Raw genomic sequence first — 19965 nt, 5'->3', positions numbered from 1 at the left:
AAAGGACAGCTCTTGCGGTAAGAGCTGTTCTTTGCTATGATAGGAATTCCTGGAGTACTATCTGCGCATGCGTGGGCAGACACGTGCCACTGGGAGGGATCTATTTGAAACGCGGGAGAAGCCCATAGACACCATTTTAGCCAAGGGAGGTGGGGGGGGGGGGGCAGGCGGTGGCAATGGATGTCAGAGTGGAGGACAGGATGAGGCAGAATGGGGGTCATTGGTGACTAGTATATATATATATATATATATATATATATATACTATAATGGAAACTACTGAGGAGGAAAGGGATTTCTGAGTCACTATTTCAAGTGACTTAAAGGCAGGAAAGCAATGCAACAAAGCAATGAGAAAGACAAGTCAGATGCTTGGTTGCATAGGAAGAGGAATCAGTAGCAGGAAAAGAGAAGTAATAATGCCACTGTAGGTCATTGGTACGGCTTCATCTGGAATACTGTGTCCAGTTCTGGAGACCATATCTCCAGAAGGATATAAATACATTAGAGAGTGTACAAAGAAGGGCAACTAAAATGGTGCATGGCCTACATCACAAAACTTACCCGGAAAGGCTAAAAGATCTTAACATGTATAATATGGAGGAGAGAAGGGAAAGGGGAGACATGATAGAAACTTTCAAATATACCAAAGGTTTTCACAAAGTTCAGGAGGGAAACATTCTTCAAAGGAAGTATTAGAACTCGAGGACATACACTGAAACTGGAGGGAGGCAGGTTCAGGAGAAATTTAAGGAAAAATTACTTCACAGAAAGGGTAGTGGATAAGTGGAATAGTCTCCCATCAGAGGTGGTAGAGGCTAAGACTGTAGAGCAATTTAAACATGCTTGGGATAGGTATATGAATATCCTTACAAAGAATGAAGGTTCAAAAAGGGTTGAGATTACCTAAAGCAGGGGTGGGGAACCTTTTTTTTACCGAGGGCCATTTGGATATTTAAAAAATCCTTCGGGGGCCGTACAAAAATTCTCAACTTAAAAAATTACCCTGCCCCCCAGTAGGTCTGCCCCTTAGAGGCCGGAGGCGTGCACGCACCAAAAAAATGGGTGTGGCCAGTTAAAATGGGACGTGATACACATATGCCCCCAATAGTGCGGTGCCAGATCCACAATTGCCCCCACAGTGCCAGGTATACAAATGCCCCCACAGTGCCAGGTATACAAATGCCCCTCACAGTGCCAGGTATACAAATGCCCCTCACAGTGCCAGGTATACAAATGCCCCTCACAGTGCCAGGTATACAGATGTCCCCACAGTGCCAGGTATACAGATGTCCCCACAGTGCCAGGTATACAAATGCCCCTCACAGTGCCAGGTATACAGATGTCCCCACAGTGCCAGGTATACAGATGCCCCCACAGTGCCAAGTATACAGATGTCCCCACAGTGCCAGGTATACAGATGCCCCCACAGTGCCAGGTATACCATTGCCCCTCACAGTGCCAGGTATACAGATGTCCCCACAGTGCCAGGTATACAGATGCCCCCACAGTGCCAGGTATACAAATGCCCCTCACAGTGCAGTTATACAGATGCCCCCACAGTGCCAGGTATACAAATGCCCCCCACAGTGCCAGGTATACAAATGCCCCTCACAGTGCCAGGTATACAAATGCCCCTCACAGTGCCAGGTATACAGATGTCCCCACAGTGCCAGGTATACAGATGCCCCCACAGTGCCAGGTATACAGATGCCCCCACAGTGCCAGGTATACAAATGCCCCCCACAGTGCCAGGTATACAGATGCCCCCACAGTGCCAGGTATACAGATGCCCCCACAGTGCCAGGTATACAGATGCCCTCCCCCCTCCCCTCCGTGCTGCTTACCGTGGGACACGGAGGAGAGCTCGGCTGTCGGGTGGGAGCGGCGGCGTGTAGTACTTCAAACCAGCCGCCGGTTCGAGAGCCAATCAGAGCTCGCGGACCGGCAGCCGCGGCTCCTGATTGGCTGCCGGTCCGCGAGCTCTGATTGGCTCACGGACCGGCGGCTGGTTTGCAGTACTACACGCCTCCGCTCCCACTCGACAGCCGCGCTCTCCTCCCTGTCTCCCTGTTCTGACAGCTGAGACACGCTGCCGCCGGACTGAGCGGCAGCGTGTCTCACTGACACAAGCTGGTGGGCCGGACCAAACGGCTTCGCGGGCCGTATACGGCCCGCGGGCCGGAGGTTCCCCACCCCTGACCTAAAGGATAAAAAGTAAAAGGGGCAGACTAGATGGGCCAAGTGGTTCTTATCTGCCGTCAAATTCTATGTTTCTATATATATACTGTGTACATATATATATATATATATCACAGTATATCACAAAATATATTTACTAGAATATGGCAGTGCACTCAGAGAGGGAGAAAGGGAGCGTATGTTTTTATATAGGCACGTACAGAACACAGACACCTCATTCCTAATCTTCGACTGGTGCCCCTTCTACTCCTCCTCCTCTGCACTAGTGAAAGAAGGCTCTGCTCTCCCCGCAGAGAGCCAGCCACAATAGGGAATCCGAGGTGAGCGCTGTAGCTGTACCGGCTGTTCTTATCATAACAGCGCCTCACATGTCTGTCCCCCCGTCCCTCCCCCAGCAGCAGAAGTTCCTCTCCCAACTTTCACAACCAAGTGCCATGCCTTTCTGGAGGTGAGTGCTGGAGGGACCGCATCACAGTCTGCGGCCGGTGGGCTTACTGTACAGGAATGAGTCAGTTTGACTCATTGCTGCCATCATGTAACTGGAGACAACGGAGGCGAGGTGCCCCCTTTAAAGCAGGAGCCTGGCGGCAGCTGACTCCGTTGCCTCCCAGAGTTCTGCCTCTGCAGGGATATGCCTAATGTCTGGACTGTGAGTGGGCCATGAGGACCGGGTTTTGATACAACTTAATATCCAGATACCCAGTGTTGCTTAATTTGTCATGTCATATGGTCTATGAACTGGTATTTAACAGGATCCTGAGACTTACATATAGCTAGAACTTATGTCCATCACCTTCAGCCGCTGATCAGCAATCTCATGGGAGTTCCCACACAGCGGCAGAGTGTTGCCGAGGGTGACAGCAATGGGCTATGTCAGTGGTTGCCAAACTGTATCCCTAGCATACCTCCCAATATTAGCATCATTTAGGGAGGGGTATCATTGTGCGCCCAAGGCGCGCCCAAATCTAGGAGGTGTGGCTTAATGAAAGGGTGTGTGGCCTCACAGCAACTGCCGCAATAGCAAGCCACGCCCCCATTTTTTGTCATTATGGGGGCAGGGACAGCGCTGAGAGAGCTGCTGGCCATGCCCCCTGTCCCTCTCTGCCAGGAATAGACCCTGTGCGCATGTGCACAGCATCTATTCTCCGCTGCTCTGCTCAGAGCAGCGAGTGACAGGGGGAATCTCCCAACTGCCGCCCCCACCCGCGGGACACTGCAACCCGTGGGTGGGACAGCAGGACAGACCGTGAAAAACGGGACTGTCCCGCCAAAATCGGGACAGTTGGGAGGTATGCCCTAGGCACCCTGGGGTGCCATGAGGAATTTACAGGAGTGCCTTGGGTTGGTGGTCCAGGACCAAATCAAGTTATTTATGGTCAAAGTGATAGTCAAAACAAGTGCTAGTGGCTGCCAATCATAAAATGCGGACAACCAGAAACACAACTGTACACCACCACATAGCTGAACCTAATGACAGGGGCGGATTGGCCTTATGGCTAACCATAAAGAATCCTGGTAGGCTGATGTGTCTGTGGGGCCTGTTTTGTGTGTTGTCATGTGGCTCCAGCCCACACATGACAGGCAGCCTACCGCACTCAGTACACTGCATTGTCCCCATTCATTCTGTTATTCCATCTCTGCAGTGCAGCAACTTTGCCATCCAGTGATACTGCCATGGCCACATGGTACAGTATGTTATACTGTACCTCTTGTGCTGCCTGCCCATGTCGGGCCACTTCTACAAAATAGTACAGGGACACTTTTAGTTCCCAATCTGCCCCTGGTCTCAGACACAGTGGCAGCAAAGACGCATGGAATGCCGCATTTGTATACAATCAGGCCATATAAGGAGGGATCCTGTCCCCTCAACAGACCCCACCCCCTCATCAGACCACTCCTCCATTAGGGCTGCTTCCATAAATTTTCCGGGCTGGTTTTCCATCCCAATCCGCCCCTGCCTAATGATGACAGGTAGGCATAATTTACTTAGTTTAATTTTTTTTCCCCTCAAAAATTCTGATACTGTAGTGTGCCATGAATCAAGAAAGTTTGGGATTGACTGGGCTACATGATGGAAAAGTCACTCTTACGTTCAGATGATCAGATAGAGTGAGATTAGCAGAATTAATTATATAATAGATTGTCTCTTTTGCAAGTGTTGTTTTTTCCCCCTGTATTTAAGATAATGGCCCTCATTCCGAGTTGTTCGCTTGCAAGCTGCTTTTAGCAGCATTGCACACGCTAAGCCGCCGCCTACTGGGAGTGAATCTTAGCTTATCAAAATTGCGAACGAAAGGTTCTCAAAATTGCGAATAGAAATTTCTTTGCAGTTTCTGAGTAGCTCGAGACTTACTCTTCCAGCGCGATCAGTTCAGTGCTTGTCGTTCCTGTTTTGACGTCACAAACACACCCAGCGTTCGCCCAGACACTCCTCCGTTTCTCCAGCCACTCCCGTGTTTTTCCCAGAAACGGTAGCGTTTTTTCACACACTCCCATAAAACGGCCAGTTTCCGCCCAGAAACACCCACTTCCTGTCAATCACACTCCGATCTCCAGTATGAAGAAAAAACCTTGTAATGCCGTGAGTAAAATACCAATCTTCATAGCAAATTTACTTGGCGCAGTCGCAGTGCGAACATTGCGCATGCGCAGTTAGCGGAAAATCGCTGCGATGCGAAGAAAATTACCGAGCGAACAACTCGGAATGACCACCAATGTCCAATGTCCATCTGGTTTACAGCTTCTTGTATTATACTTTCAAAGTATTATCCCGACCCTGGTTCATTTACAATCAATGTGGGGCTACCCAAGTGAAATGTAAGCTAGAGTAATTGCTATCATGGGGACAGGTCACAATCATCTACCCGAATCTTCCTTAATTACCTCTCACTTCCTACAGGCTATCCAGCAGTCATAAAGTTGGCTACATAATGTATCCGGTTCTCTAGAGGAACAACAGAACAGTTACACATTACAAAGGAGATAAGTGACTTGCAACTTTGGCTATTGCTGTAAGCCGCTGATTGTAAGGTATTGTTGCTGGTGTAACCCAACACTAAAACGTGAACTATTAACCTGTGATACTATAAAAAATATTGGTTTATGTTGCTACAACTGGATTGGTTTAGGGAAAACAAATTACTAAATGCTTAGAAATATAGTTGAACAATCTATATTATTATGTGATGTCCAGTTTTCTGCAGAGCATTCTGTGACAGGTTTAGTTACCATGGATATGAAAATAAGGTACGGATCAGAAAGGAAATAGGCACATTAAGGGTACTTTGCACATTATAACCAATATCAGTAATTCTCATTTCATAGCTCGAGCTGTCCTACTTTTCCACTTCTTTACATATTTTTGCATTTTTGAATACAGTTGAATAAAACTGAATACAGTATAAGCAGATATCCTAGTCCCTGCATTACAAATGCCAGCAATGAACTAAGATTTCTGTTACAGCATAATGAAAGCATAATGTCAGCGTCCAATACACACATGCAAAGTGCTCCTTATACAGTGCTTAACCACTCTCTTGGAAGGTGACCTTTAAAAATGACATACTAGAAGAACCCTAATACCAGAATACAATTATGGAATAGATATTATGAATAATGCAAATATGTGTATCATTCTGCCCAAGGGCATAGCTACCATAGGTGCAGGGAGTGCAGGTGCTATGGGGCCCAGAGCTAAGGAGGGCCCGCATTCTCTGTCACAGTTAGACATAATATATACATTTTTCATCATTGGGTGGTACATAGGAGCCCTTACAAACATATGACTTGGGGCCTGCACTATATCTAGTTATGCCCCTAGACCTGCTCACTGTAATGTAGTATAAAATGAACTAGAGGGCATAATAATGGGACACAGTATAAAGTTGATGCACTATAGTGTAGCATAATATGAACTGAATGCCCTGCAATGTGACATAATATGAATTGTGAACACTGTAATGTAGCTTGGGACCAGAAGTATTTTGGATATCGGATTTTTCAGTATTTTGGAATAATTGCATACGATAATAAGATATCATGGTGATGGGCCCTAAGTCTAAGCACAGAATGAATTTCTGTTTCATATACACCTTATACACACAGCCTGAAGGTAATTGTAGCCAATATTTCTAATAACTTTGTGCATTAAACAAAGTTTGTGTACATATACACAATTCATTTATGTTTCATATACACCTTATACACACAGCCTGAAGGTCATTTAACACAATATTTTTAATAACTTTGTGTATTAAACAAAGTTTATGTACATTGAGCCATCAGAAAACAAAGATTTCACTATCTCAGTATCACTGAGGAATAAAATCCCAAACCAATGTGGTTTAACAAAAATATAAAGGAATTAATGGACAAAAAAAGACGAGCATTTAAAAAATACAAATCTGAGGGGGATGCAGAGTCATTCCAGCACTATAAGGACTGTAACAAAATATGCAAACAAGGAATGAGCGGCTAAAGTAGAAACGGAAAAACTAGTAGCAAACGAAAGCAAAGCGAATCCCCCAAAAAATTTTAAGTACATCAACAGCAAGAGACTAAAGAAGGAGAGTATAGGCCCTTTAAAGGACAAGAGGGGAGTCTTACTCAAAAATGATAATGACATAGCAAACAAACGTAACAATTTTTTTCAACTGTATTTACCAGAGAGGACCAAATGCTGGGTCTAACACAAAATCTCAACAAAGATAATGTCCCACTGCTAAATGCTTATTTATGTGAGAAGGTAGTCTGTGACCGAATAAAAAAGTTAAAGATTAATATGTCACCTGGTCCAGATGGAATTCACCCGAGAGTTCTTATGGACTTGCATGCTGAACTAGCAAGACCTCTATATTTGATCTTCATGGATTCGGTTAAATCGGGTATGGTTCCCAAAGACAGGCGTATAGTGGAGGTAGTGCCGATATTCAAAAAGGGGAGCAAAGCTGAACCAGGTAATTATAGACCAGTTAGTCTTACATCTATAGTGGGTAAAGTATTGGAAGTTTGTCACAACTGAGGGCATCTGGAAGCCTCAGTTGTAGGGGCTGACGGGCTAGGATTTGGAGTTTCCTGGATGCTTGGGACAGGCGTTAATGAGGTGGGAAGGTGCAGCACAGTATAGGCACAGGCGGTTGGACAAACGTTTTTTGCACTCTGCTGGAGACAGTCGTAAATGACCCATCTGCATAGGTTCGTCTTTAGACGGAGATGGCTGATGAGGAGGAGGAGCGGAAGAAGTCTTATGAGCTGTTGATCTGCCTCGCTCCATAGCCCTTTCGCGGAACCGTAGGTCAACTTTAGTGCAGAGCTATATGAGCTCATTCAGTTTCGAGGGCAAGTCTCTAGTGGCGAGCTCATCTTTAATATGTTCTGACAACCCCTGCCAGAATGCTGCATAAAGGGCTTCCTCATTCCAGGAGACTTCGGAGGCTAACGTCTGAAATAGTACTATATACTGGCCGACAGTTCTTGTCCCGACGCAGCCGAAGGATCTCAAAAAAAGCTGACAACACTCAACCTGGCTCATCAAAAATTCATCTGAATGTTGCCACAAAGTCAGAATAGGATGACAGCAGGGTATCAGATCTTTCCCATAGGGGCGATGCCCAGTCAAGGGTGGAACCACTGAGTAGGGAGATGATATACGCCACTTTAGTGCGGTCTGTAGGAAAACTGCTGGGCTGTAACTCAAAGTGGATCTCGCACTGGTTTAGGAAACCCCTGCAGGCTTTTGGGGATCCATCATATTTGGCAGGTGTCGGCAAATAGAGACGAGGAGGAGAAGTGGGTATGGTGGGTGGGGATACCACCGGAGCCACTACTGTCGGCATACTGGACCCCCTTGACCCACGGAGGGTAGCTTGAATTTCATCCAGTCAGGAGGAGAGATCCTGGAGACATCGGATAACATGGCCTTGTGCAGCCTCCTGATGTTCGAGATGGGCTGCCAGTTCTTGCATCGGCCTGGTCCCTTGGTCAGTGCTTACTGTCACAACTGAGGGATGGTGAGGGTATCTGGAAGCCTCAGTTGTAGGGGCTGACGGATACCGGAATTTGGGTGGTGTGAGTAGACTCCTAGACATGCGCTAAGACAGTAGCAATGAATGCCCGAAGGTGTGACCACGACAACTGAAGGTATCTTTCAGGGATTTTATTAAATAAAAGTCATATAAGGTGCAAAAGAATAATAAAACGTCACAAGTGGTTATTTGAAGCACAACTTGTCAGACCAGTAATCCGGAATGTGAAGTTAAGTTCTGTATAATGCCTGGGGACCAAAGGGAGGAAATAACGTGATGTTGGGAACAGTAGGTGAAGCTGTAAATAATACTGGGGTTCATGGTTACAGTATAAATTAAGCTGGGGTTCGCTGGAAAACTGTAGATGAAGCTGGGGTTCGCTGGAAAACTGTAGATGAGGCTAGGGTTTGCTGGAAAACTGTAGTTGAAGCTAGGGTTCGCTGGAAAACTAATTGAAACTAGGGTTCGCTGGAAAACTGTAGTTGAAGCTAGGGTTTGCTGGAAAACTGTAGATTACTGGGAAGCCGAAGCATGTAATGCTATTAGCACTGGGTGCAGGAACAATGGTGACAGGGTGCACCACAGGTCAGGAACACAGGGAGCTGGAATATCACCGGAGAGGAAACCACCAGGGAGTCAGGCTAATGCAGAGAGAGTCCACAGAGAACTGCACACTGGAATCACAGTAGACAATTGAAGCACTGACAACTCTCCAAGCGCTGGGACAGGATATTCATACCTGTAGAATAACAGGGATTGGTGGGCAATTAGGCTCCAGTTCTGTCAGCACTGTGCATAGGTGAAATGGTATCATGTGATGCAAACCCAACATGGCTGCGCCCATAGACGAATGCAGAAGGGGAATTAAGAACTTAGAACCCATGTGTGAGGTAACAATGGCGGTGGAGGCCGCAATAGCAGAAGTCCACGCGCCCAGTGCGTTCAACGGCCACAGAGATGGAAGCAGCGGCCAGAGCACACAGAGGACACACATCCGGCGGGGAACCACGGGCACGGCAGCGACAGCAGTGATGGGACTGAGAATGCCGCACCACCGCCAGTGCAAACACTGAGGAGGCCCGCTAAAGCCAGCGCTGCAGGCCACACAAACTACGGCCCGGCCAACCTCTGGAGGCACTTAACCGATAAGAAACGGCGTCTAGTTACCCGGATCGTGACAGCACCCCCCCCCCCCCCTTTTAGGAGTGGCATCTGGAATGGAATTCCAGAATCAACCATGCTCGGACATCAGAAGCGTTGGTCCAAGAACGTTCTTCAGGGCCGTAGCCCTTCCAATCTATTAGATACTGGAGGTGTCCATATCTAAAACGGGAATCCAGGATTTTAGCGACTTCGTACTCAACCCCACGTTGAGTCAGTGGCGGATCTAGACTTAACTTTTAGGGGGGGCGGTTTAAGAATTATGACTCCTCCCCCTAATCATAGCCCCTCCCACTTAGTAATGCCCTTCCCGTTCGCTTCTAAAATTTCCTATTGTTGCCATTACTAATAAAATGTTGCCAGTTAGTGGAGAGAACCCTGCGCACTGGTGATACAGACTGGCGAATCACCATTCCTTCCATCAGAGGTGGTAGAGGCTAAGACAGTAGGGCAATTTAAACATGCATGGGATAGACATAAGGATATTCTTACAAAGAAATAAGGATCAGATAAGGTTAGAGATAAAAATAATGTAAAAAAAAAAAAAAAGGGGCAGACTAGATGGGCCAAGTGGTTCTTATCTGCCGACAAATTCTGTTTCTACAGCACACAGAATGAGCCGAAACTCACATTATAGCACACTGTATGAGCTGAAATTCACAATGTAGCACACAGTATGATCTGAAATTCACATTATAGCACAGTGAATGAGCCGAAACTCACATTGTAGCACACTGAATGAGCTGAAATTCACATTATAGCACACTGTATGAGCCGACATTCACATCATAGCATGCAGAATGAGCCAAAATTCACATCATAGCACGCAGAATGAGCCAAAATTCACATCATAGCACGCAGAATGATCCGAAATTCACATCATAGCACACTGAATGATCCGAAATTCACATCATAGCACACTGAATGATCCAAAATTCACATCATAGCACGCAGAATGATCCTAAATGCACATCATAGCACGCAGAATGATCCGAAATGCACATCATAGCACGCAGAATGATCCGAAATGCACATCATAGCACGCAGAATGATCCGAAATGCACATCATAGCACGCAGAATGATCCGAAATGCACATCATAGCACGCAGAATGATCCTAAATGCACATCACAGCACGCAGAATGATCCGAAATTCACATCATAGCACGCAGAATGAGCCAAAATTCACATCATAGCACGCAGAATGATGCTAAATGCACATCATAGCACGCAGAATGATCCGAAATGCACATCATAGCACGCAGAATGATCCTAAATGCACATCATAGCACGCAGAATGATCCGAAATTCACATCATAGCACGCAGAATGAGCCAAAATTCACATCATAGCACGCAGAATGATGCTAAATGCACATCATAGCACGCAGAATGATCCGAAATTCACATCATAGCACACTGAATGATCCGAAATTCACATCATAGCACACTGAATGATCCGAAATGCACATCATAGCACGCAGAATGATCCTAAATGCACATCATAGCACGCAGAATGATCCGAAATGCACATCATAGCACGCAGAATGATCCGAAATGCACATCATAGCACGCAGAATGATCCTAAATGCACATCATAGCACGCAGAATGATCCGAAATTCACATCATAGCACGCAGAATGAGCCAAAATTCACATCATAGCACGCAGAATGATGCTAAATGCACATCATAGCACGCAGAATGATCCGAAATGCACATCATAGCACGCAGAATGATCCGAAATGCACATCATAGCACGCAGAATGATCCGAAATGCACATCATAGCACGCAGAATGATCCGAAATGCACATCATAGCACGCAGAATGATCCGAAATGCACATCATAGCACGCAGAATGATCCGAAATGCACATCATAGCACGCAGAATGATCCGAAATGCACATCATAGCACGCAGAATGATCCGAAATGCACATCATAGCACGCAGAATGATTCTAAATGCACATCATAGCACGCAGAATGATCCGAAATTCACATCATAGCACGCAGAATGAGCCAAAATTCACATCATAGCACGCAGAATGATCCTAAATGAACATCATAGCACGCAGAATGATCCGAAATTCACATCATAGCACGCAGAATGATCCTAAATGCACATCATAGCACGCAGAATGATCCGAAATGCACATCATAGCACGCAGAATGATCCGAAATGCACATCATAGCACGCAGAATGATCCGAAATTCACATCATAGCACGCAGAATGATCCTAAATGCACATTATAGCACACTGAATGATCCTAAATGCACATTATAGCACTCTGAATGATCCTAAATGCACATTATAGCACGCAGAATGATCCTAAATGCACATTATAGCACACTGAATGATCCTAAATGCACATTATAGCACACTGAATGATCCTAAATGCACATTATAGCACACTGAATGATCCTAAATGCACATTATATCACACAGAATGATCCTAAATGCACATTATAGCACAATGTATGAGGCGAAATTCACACACACACACACACACACACACACACACACACACACACACACACACACACACACACATCTGACAGATACACACACCTGACAGACACACACTCACACACACACCTGACAGACACACACTCACACACACACACACACACACACACACCTGACAGTGAATGGAGCCTGCTGAGGCCGGGTCCCGCCGCGGTATTGGGAACGGGGTGGAGAGCTGTGCAGCGCGGCGGGGGACGAGGAGAGAGAGAGAGCGTCATGATGCGCGTACAGGGAGGAGGGGGCATGGTAAAAACAGAGGCCGCTGTACGCGTGTCAGGATGCTCTCTCTCTCTCCCCTTCCCCCGCCGCGCTGCACCGCTCTCCACCCCGTTCCCACCACCGCAGCGGGACCCGGCCTCCATCCCGGTGCCGGTACATGTAGGGGGGGCGTTCGCCCTAATCGCCCCCCGCTAAATCCGCCACTGCGTTGAGTCTGTACTTTAGGAATGGAAGCGATTCAGAATCACTGGTTTGAGAAGAGAAACATGTAATGTCTTAGGAACTTTCAAGAACGGAGGTAATTGAAGTTTGTAAGCCACTGGGTTGACGACTTGCTCAATCTGGAAAGGGCCGATACCCAGATGGTATTGAATTTGTTACTCACAGGGAGATCCGTGACGAAAATTCATCGAAATATTAGTCCACGGTCGATGAGGAACAGACAAAGGAACCAATTGCCCAGCGGGTGACTGGTGGGATACTTGTGCTGGGCACATTTTGGGCAGGAGGCCACAAATTCAGCAATGTCTTTTTTGGGGGCGGCCACCAGTATGATCTGGAGACGAATTCTAAGGTCTTGCGTATGCCTGCGTGTCCGGCAAAGTGAGTGGAATGTGCCCAATGCAAGAGCTTCCTTCTGAGGACCGGTTTCACAAAACGTTTCCCTGGTGGGGGCATAGAGTCCATCCTCACTGCGGAGAATGCCACTGGATCAATGATATAATGCTTGTCAGTGGATTCAGACTCATTTTCTTGCTCCCAGGAGCGGGAAAGGGCATCTGCCTTATGATTTTGTGACCCTGGACAAAACTGCAACTTGAAATCAAATCTGGAAAAGAAAAGTGCCCACCTGGCTTGGCGAGGGTTAAGACACTGAGCGCCTTTAAGATATAGACGGTTCTTGTGTTCCATCTTAATGGTGATGGCAGGGCCGGAGCAAGGTTTCTCAGCATCCTAGGCAAAAGTTCAGCCTGCTGCCCCCCACCCCAAACCACACACCGAGTCTCATACCTCCCAACTTTTAATCTTTCCAAGTCGGGACACTCGGCGCGTCCTAGCCGCGTGCATCATGAAAAGGGGGCGTGGCCTCCGGTGTGAGGGTCGTGGCTACGACCACGTGGGCGTGGCTACACACCAAGGGTCTATTTTCGCCATTTTGGGAGTGTGCCCAGCACTCCCTTAGCAGCTGGGCAGCCCCTGGCTCACTCCCCGCACTGAATAGATGCTGCACGCGTGCGCACAGCATCTATTTAGAGATCACACGCTGATTTGCAGAGCAGAGCAGCGGGTGATCAAAGCCTGGTAGTACATCCCATCCAGCTGACTCTTAGTGGGAACTTCAGGACAGATTGCTGCTGTAATGCTACAGGCGTTCTACCCAGGGTGCGCAAGAACTGCTAGACCAGGGCTGGATTAAGCCTTCAGGAGGCCCAGGGCATCTTAGATAGGGGATAGATAGATAGATAGATAGATAGATAGATAGATAGATAGATAGATAGATATACACACACATACACATACAGTGGTCGAAGTGGAAATTTTGAAGTGGGGGTATGGAAAAGTAAAGGTTGCAATTATGCACACGCCAAAGGTGCGCGCGCTCCAGGAAAAGGGGGAGTGTCTACTTAAAAGGGGGGGGGGTGTCCTCCAGTGTAGTAGGACCCCTTATACTATCTAGTACTGGTGCCCCTTTCACTTTATACCACACAGTATGAGCCAAAATTCACATTATAGCACATGGTATGAGCCGAAATTCACATTATAGCACACGGTATGAGCCGAAATTCACATTACAGCACATGGTATGAGCCGAAATTCACATTATATCACACGGTATGAGCACAAATTCACATTATAGCACATGGTATGAGACGAAATTCACATTATAGCACACGGAATGAGCCGAAATTCGCATTATAGCACACGGTATGAGCCGAAATTCACATTATAGCACATGGTATGAGCCGAAATTCACATTACAGCACAAGGTATGAGCCGAAATTTCCATTATAGCTCACGGTATGAGCCAAAACATAGGGGACAGGGTGTCACACACGCAGGGGGTGTATAGAGCACCATAAGGGCACAGGGTGTCATCACACAGGGCAACAGGGGTAGGGGAGCACTGGGTGATACACACACAAAGGTAGCGGGGGGCAGGGGAGCACAAGGTGTCTCACGCACACAGAGGCAGGGTCCACACACATGGGGAATTGGGGGGCAGGATGGCACAGGGCTCTCCAGCAGTCACTCACCGCCGCCATGTCCAGTCAACCTTAGCTTGAGCTGCAGGGTATCACTGTCAACAAGGGAGTCCTGCGTCGCGGACCCAGCACAGCCCGCAGAGGAGGCCGGCAGCAGGAGGATCTGAGCGCCAGCGTCTATGCAGCCCCATGGTGACGCAGCGGCCCAGTTGAGTAATTGGAGGAATCAAGGCACTCTGCTTGAGTGGCTGCTGGAGTAGGGAGGGTGAGTGTGTGTCCGCCGTAACTTCTGGGGAGTAGTGTGGCTCACAGCTCCGGCACCAACCGCCGTGACTGGGAGCAGCGGTGGGGGGAACATGAGCACGCTCGGCCATAGCAGGAGTGTGATTAAAAAAACAAAAAAACTTCCCGTTCTGTGGAGGAGTGCCCGGTATGCCATACCGCCGCATACCGGCCCACTTCGACCTATATATATATATATATATATATATATACACACACACACACACACACACACACACACACACACACACACACAGCAGATGGATACGTACATACCTACACAATAATATGTATATATGATGTTTCCATATGTTTAAGACTGAAATACGTTATACAAATAAATCACTTACATGGGAACAGCATGAGCAGCAGCAGCGTTGCACAGTGGACGAGGGACGGAGGGAGGCAGAGATCAACCTGCACAGCAAGGACGGATTCTCCCTCTGCACTGCAGTCTACACAACCTGTGATTCGCGGGTGTTTGAAGAGGGGGCGGAGCCAGTTCTCAAGGGGCGGGGCTTAATCGCGGGCCGCAGCCGGTGACCTGTTACAGAAAAAAAAATTGGTCTGTCAGGGGGGGTTTCTGGGTACTCAGAACCCCTCCGCGTGCACCACTGCTCTGTTCTTGTGGTGCGGGGCGGGAGTATGACGGGCATTACCGCGGAGAGGAGTGGAAGAAAGTTGCTATAGCAACTGTAACAATATCCGGCAGGACGCTGCTTAGTCTATGTGCATAGAGCCACTGCCGACAGGTTGCACAGCCACTCACACTGTCCGTGCTAAAGGGATGCCGCGGGCGCCCAACTGTTATCAGCCGGCAGAACGGACAGTGTGAGTGTACCCCATCGGCAGTGGCTCTATGCATATAGAGTAAGCAGTGTCCTGCCGGATATTGTTACAGTTGCTATAGCAACTGTCTTCCGCTCCTCTCAGCGGTAACGCCTGTCATATTCCTCTTAAGGAAGAAGCATTCATCGGCAGCGTGAGCTGCCGCCCACAAGTGGCCGGCGCCCATAGGCAGCTGCCTAAAGCTGCCTAGTGGTGGCACCGGCCCTGGGTGATGGCATGAGAAGCTCCTTCTAATAAGTACCTCCATTCTTCCAAAGCGAGCTTGATCGCCAAAAGTTCTTGGTCGCCAATGGCGTAGTTCCGCTCAGCAGGAGAGAACTTTCGCGAGAAGAAGCCACAAGGGTGTAGATGACCATCATTAGCTCTTTGAGACAGCACCGCACCCACTCCAACAGAAGAGGCGTCCACCTCAAGGATGAAGGGCGAGCTGGTGTTTGGCTGTTTGAAAACCGGAGCAGAGATGAATTTTCTTTTCAACAAATGAAAGGCGTGGACAGCTTCCTTTGGCCATTTGGAAGGATTGGCACCTTTTTTGGTGAGAGCTGTAATAGGCACTACCAGGGCCGGTGCTAGGGTGTTCGGCGCCCTCCTGCAAACTATAAATTTGCGCCCTCCTATACTTTACAAAGGGACAGTGCACATAATGCCTCCTGTAGCAGTGACATGTATTCACATAATGCTCCCTGTACCAGTGATGCTTACACGCGTAACGCCCCCTGTACCAGTGACGCTTACACACATAATGTCCCCTGTCGCAGTGACGCTTACACACGTAACGCCCCCTGTACCAGTGACACTTACACACGTAACGCCCCCTGTACCAGTGACGCTTACACACGTAACGCCCCCCTGTACCAGTGACACTTACACACGTAACGCCCCCTGTACCAGTGACATTTACACACGTAACGCCCCCTATACCAGTGTCACTTACACATGTAACGCCCCCTGTACCAGTGACACTTACACACATAATGTCCCCTGTCGCAGTGACGCTTACACACGTAACGCCCCCTGTACCAGTGATGCTTACACGCGTAACGTCCCCTGTACCAGTGACGCTTACGCACGTAACGCCCCTGTACCAGTGACGCTTACACACATAATGTCCCCTGTCGCAGTGACGCTTACACACGTAACGCCCCCTGTACCAGTGACACTTACACACGTAACGCCCCCTGTACCAGTGACACTTACACACGTAACGCCCCCTGTACCTGTGACACTTACACACATAACGCCCCCTGTACCAGTGACGCTTACACACATAACGCCCCCTGTACCAGTGACGCTTACACACGTAACGCACCCTGTACCAGTGACACTTACACACGTAACGCCCCCTGTATCAGTGACACTTACACACGTAACGCCCCCTGTACCAGTGACGCTTACACACGTAACGCCCCCTGTACCAGTGACACTTACACATGTAACGCCCCCTGTACCAGTGACACTTACACACGTAACGCCCCCTGTACCAGTGACGCTTACACACGTAACGCCCCCTGTACCAGTGACACTTACACACGTAACGCCCCCTGTACCAGTGACGCTTACACACGTAACGCCCCCTGTACCAGTGACACTTACACACGTAACGCCCCCTGTACCAGTGACACTTACACACGTAACGCCCCCTGTACCAGTGACACTTACACACGTAACGCCCCCTGTACCAGTGACACTTACACACGTAACGCCCCCTGTAGCAGTGACACTTACACACGTAACGCCCCCTGTACCAGTGACGCTTACACACGTAACGCCCCCTGTACCAGTGACACTTACACACGTAACGCCCCCCTGTACCAGTGACACTTACACACGTAACGCCCCCTGTACCAGTGACACTTACACAGGTAACGCCCCCCTGTATCAGTGACACTTACACATGTAACGCCCCCTGTACCAGTGACACTTACACACATAATGTCCCCTGTCGCAGTGACGCTTACACACGTAACGCCCCCTGTACCAGTGACACTTACACACGTAACGCCCCCCTGTACCAGTGACACTTACACACGTAACGCCCCCTGTACCAGTGACACTTACACACGTAACGCCCCCTGTACCAGTGACGCTTACACACGTAACGCCCCCTGTACCAGTGACACTTACACACGTAACGCCCCCTGTAGCAGTGACACTTACACATGTAACGCCCCCTGTACCAGTGACACTTACACACGTAACGCCCCCTGTATCAGTGACACTTACACATGTAACGCCCCCTGTACCAGTGACGCTTACACACATAATGCCCCCTGTACCAGTGACGCTTACACACGTAACGCCCCCCTGTACCAGTGTCACTTACACACGTAACGCCCCCTGTACCAGTGACACTTACACACGTAACGCCCCCTGTACCAGTGACACTTACACACGTAACGCCCCCTGTACCAGTGACGCTTACACACGTAATGCCCCCCTGTACCAGTGACACTTACACACGTAACGCCCCCTGTACCAGTGACACTTACACATGTAACGCCCCCTTGTACCAGTGCCGCTTACACACGTAACGCCCCCCTGTTGTAGATCCATGTTGTCCACTCAAGGGCCTGATACATGGGTCTGCTTTTAGTAGTTTGAAAATTATCAACTTAAATTACAAATCTAACTATAAAAGTGCGTAAAAAGTGATTTTGCTGGACAGAATGCCAAGTGAAGATACACAGTAGTAGAGTGTTCAGGGAAACACTGCCTTCACATGAGACAATATTTTCTCTATAATGAGACAATTATGAAGCATTGAAAAACGCCCAGTAATGCCAGTAATCATTTCCATATGGAAGTAAAAGATAAACATTCTAAAGAACATAAATAAAAGTCCCAGAAAATGGCCGAATTGGGCCTTAAGTTTCCAACCTACTTTTTTATCTTTCTGTTAGGAGACTGCCTGGATCGCTGCTGCTGCTGCTGTGACATTTGAGCAGGTCATCATGCAGGCTGGCAGAGATATACACCAGCACTGCTCTGGGGTCAGGAAGGTTCATGATCTTGAGCAGCTCTGTGCTCGATTAATCCAGACTCCGGCAGACATCATAATTGATCTAGAAATCTCCACAGCAGCAGCATACAGAGATTACTCACAGCGCAGCGGGGACTGATTGATTACAGCCCCGCTGTGCTGCAGCTAGCGATGGTAGCGGCAAGGCACACACTCCCAGCCTCCACTGATGGTCGGCAGCAGCAGCAGGGAGGCCAGGCGCAGCAGCGGGGATGCAGTGTAGGGAAAGCGCCTCTCCTTCCTGGCTCCTACCTGCACTGCATCCTTTTGCTGAGCGGGTAGCGCCGGGCCTGGGCACTACAGTGGTGGAAAAGTATCGAATAAATTTCCTGTAGTAATTGGCAAACCCTAGGAATCTCTGGATGCCCTTAAAGGCTATAGGAATCGGCCATTCTTGGATCGCTTGAAGCTTCTCGGGGTCCATCTCCAGGCCAGAACTGGATACAATATACCCCAGGAACGGAATGGATTTGACTTCAAAGACGCACTTTTCCAGTTGCAATACAGATGATTAACTCAGAGACGGGACAAGACCTCTTTCACCCATAACCGATGTTCCTCCAAATCATTGGCAAAGATAAGGATATCATCGAGATAAACCACAACATGACGATAAAGAATGTCCCTGAAGATTTAATTTACAAAGTGTTTAAATACAGCTGGAGCGTTGCTGAGTCCGAAAGGCATGAAGATGTACTTGTAATGTCCGTCACGGGTGTTAAAAGCGGTCTTCCACTCATCACCCTTTCGGATCCAGATGAGATTATAAGCACCCCTCAGATCTAACTTTGTGAAGATAGTGGCTCCAGTGACGCGGTCAAACAGCTCGGTGATAAGTGGCAGAGGGTACCGATTTTTCACTGTGATGTCATTCAGACCCCGGTAGTCAATACAAGGTCACAGGCCGCCATCTTTCTTCTTCACGAAGAAGAAGCCTGCGCCAGCTGGAGAAGATCAAGGCCGGATGAATCCTTTAGCCAGATTTTCCTTGATATACTCCTCCATGGAGTAGGTCTCAGGCAACAACAATGGATACGTGCGTCCACGAGGAGGAGTTTTCCCTGGAATGAGATCGATAGGACAATCCCATTCTCTATGAGGAGATAGAATATCGGCAGAAGACTTGCTGAATACATCAGTGAAATCCTGATATGGAGGAGGTGGAACATCAGGAGACTTAGAGGAGGATTTGCAATCTGGAAGCACTTTTTGTAGACAGGTCTTGGAACAGGAAGGACCCTATGCCAAGATATGGGACATCTTCCAATCAATTTGAGGATTATGCAGATGGAGTCATGGGAGGCCTAGAACCACAGGATGAGTGGCCCTTGGGATTACCAGGAAGGAAATCAATTCGGTGTGCAGGACCCCTACCTTCAGACGGATAGGTAGGGTCTTGGAGGTAATTACCACATCCATAACCCTACTGCCGTCCACGGCAGTTAAAGAAATTGGAGATAAAAGTCTTTCAGTGGGTAGAGACC

The 19965-nt window shown here is 48.2% G+C and overlaps 1 long non-coding RNA gene across 2 annotated transcripts in view; it reads right to left on the bottom strand.

Annotated features, from left to right (window-relative positions):
* LOC134945201 (uncharacterized) overlaps positions 1–18432 on the bottom strand; it is a 102468-nt gene extending 84036 nt beyond the window's left edge. The window contains exons 1-2 of one of the 2 annotated variants that reach the window (XR_010182069.1): positions 18344–18432; positions 14964–15157 (exon numbers count right to left, since the gene is read on the bottom strand). This is a non-coding gene — a long non-coding RNA (uncharacterized LOC134945201). The remainder of the gene's footprint in view (positions 1–14963; positions 15158–18343) is intronic. The other variant, XR_010182070.1, reaches the window with a different exon arrangement.
* Between the last annotated feature and the right edge of the window lie 1533 nt (positions 18433–19965).

The sequence above is a fragment of the Pseudophryne corroboree genome, chromosome 7, assembly GCF_028390025.1.
Source record: "Pseudophryne corroboree isolate aPseCor3 chromosome 7, aPseCor3.hap2, whole genome shotgun sequence".
NCBI classification, from domain to species: Eukaryota; Metazoa; Chordata; class Amphibia; order Anura; family Myobatrachidae; genus Pseudophryne; species Pseudophryne corroboree.
Note: the sequence above shows the minus strand (reverse complement) of the source record. Positions and strands in the feature narration are given on the sequence as shown.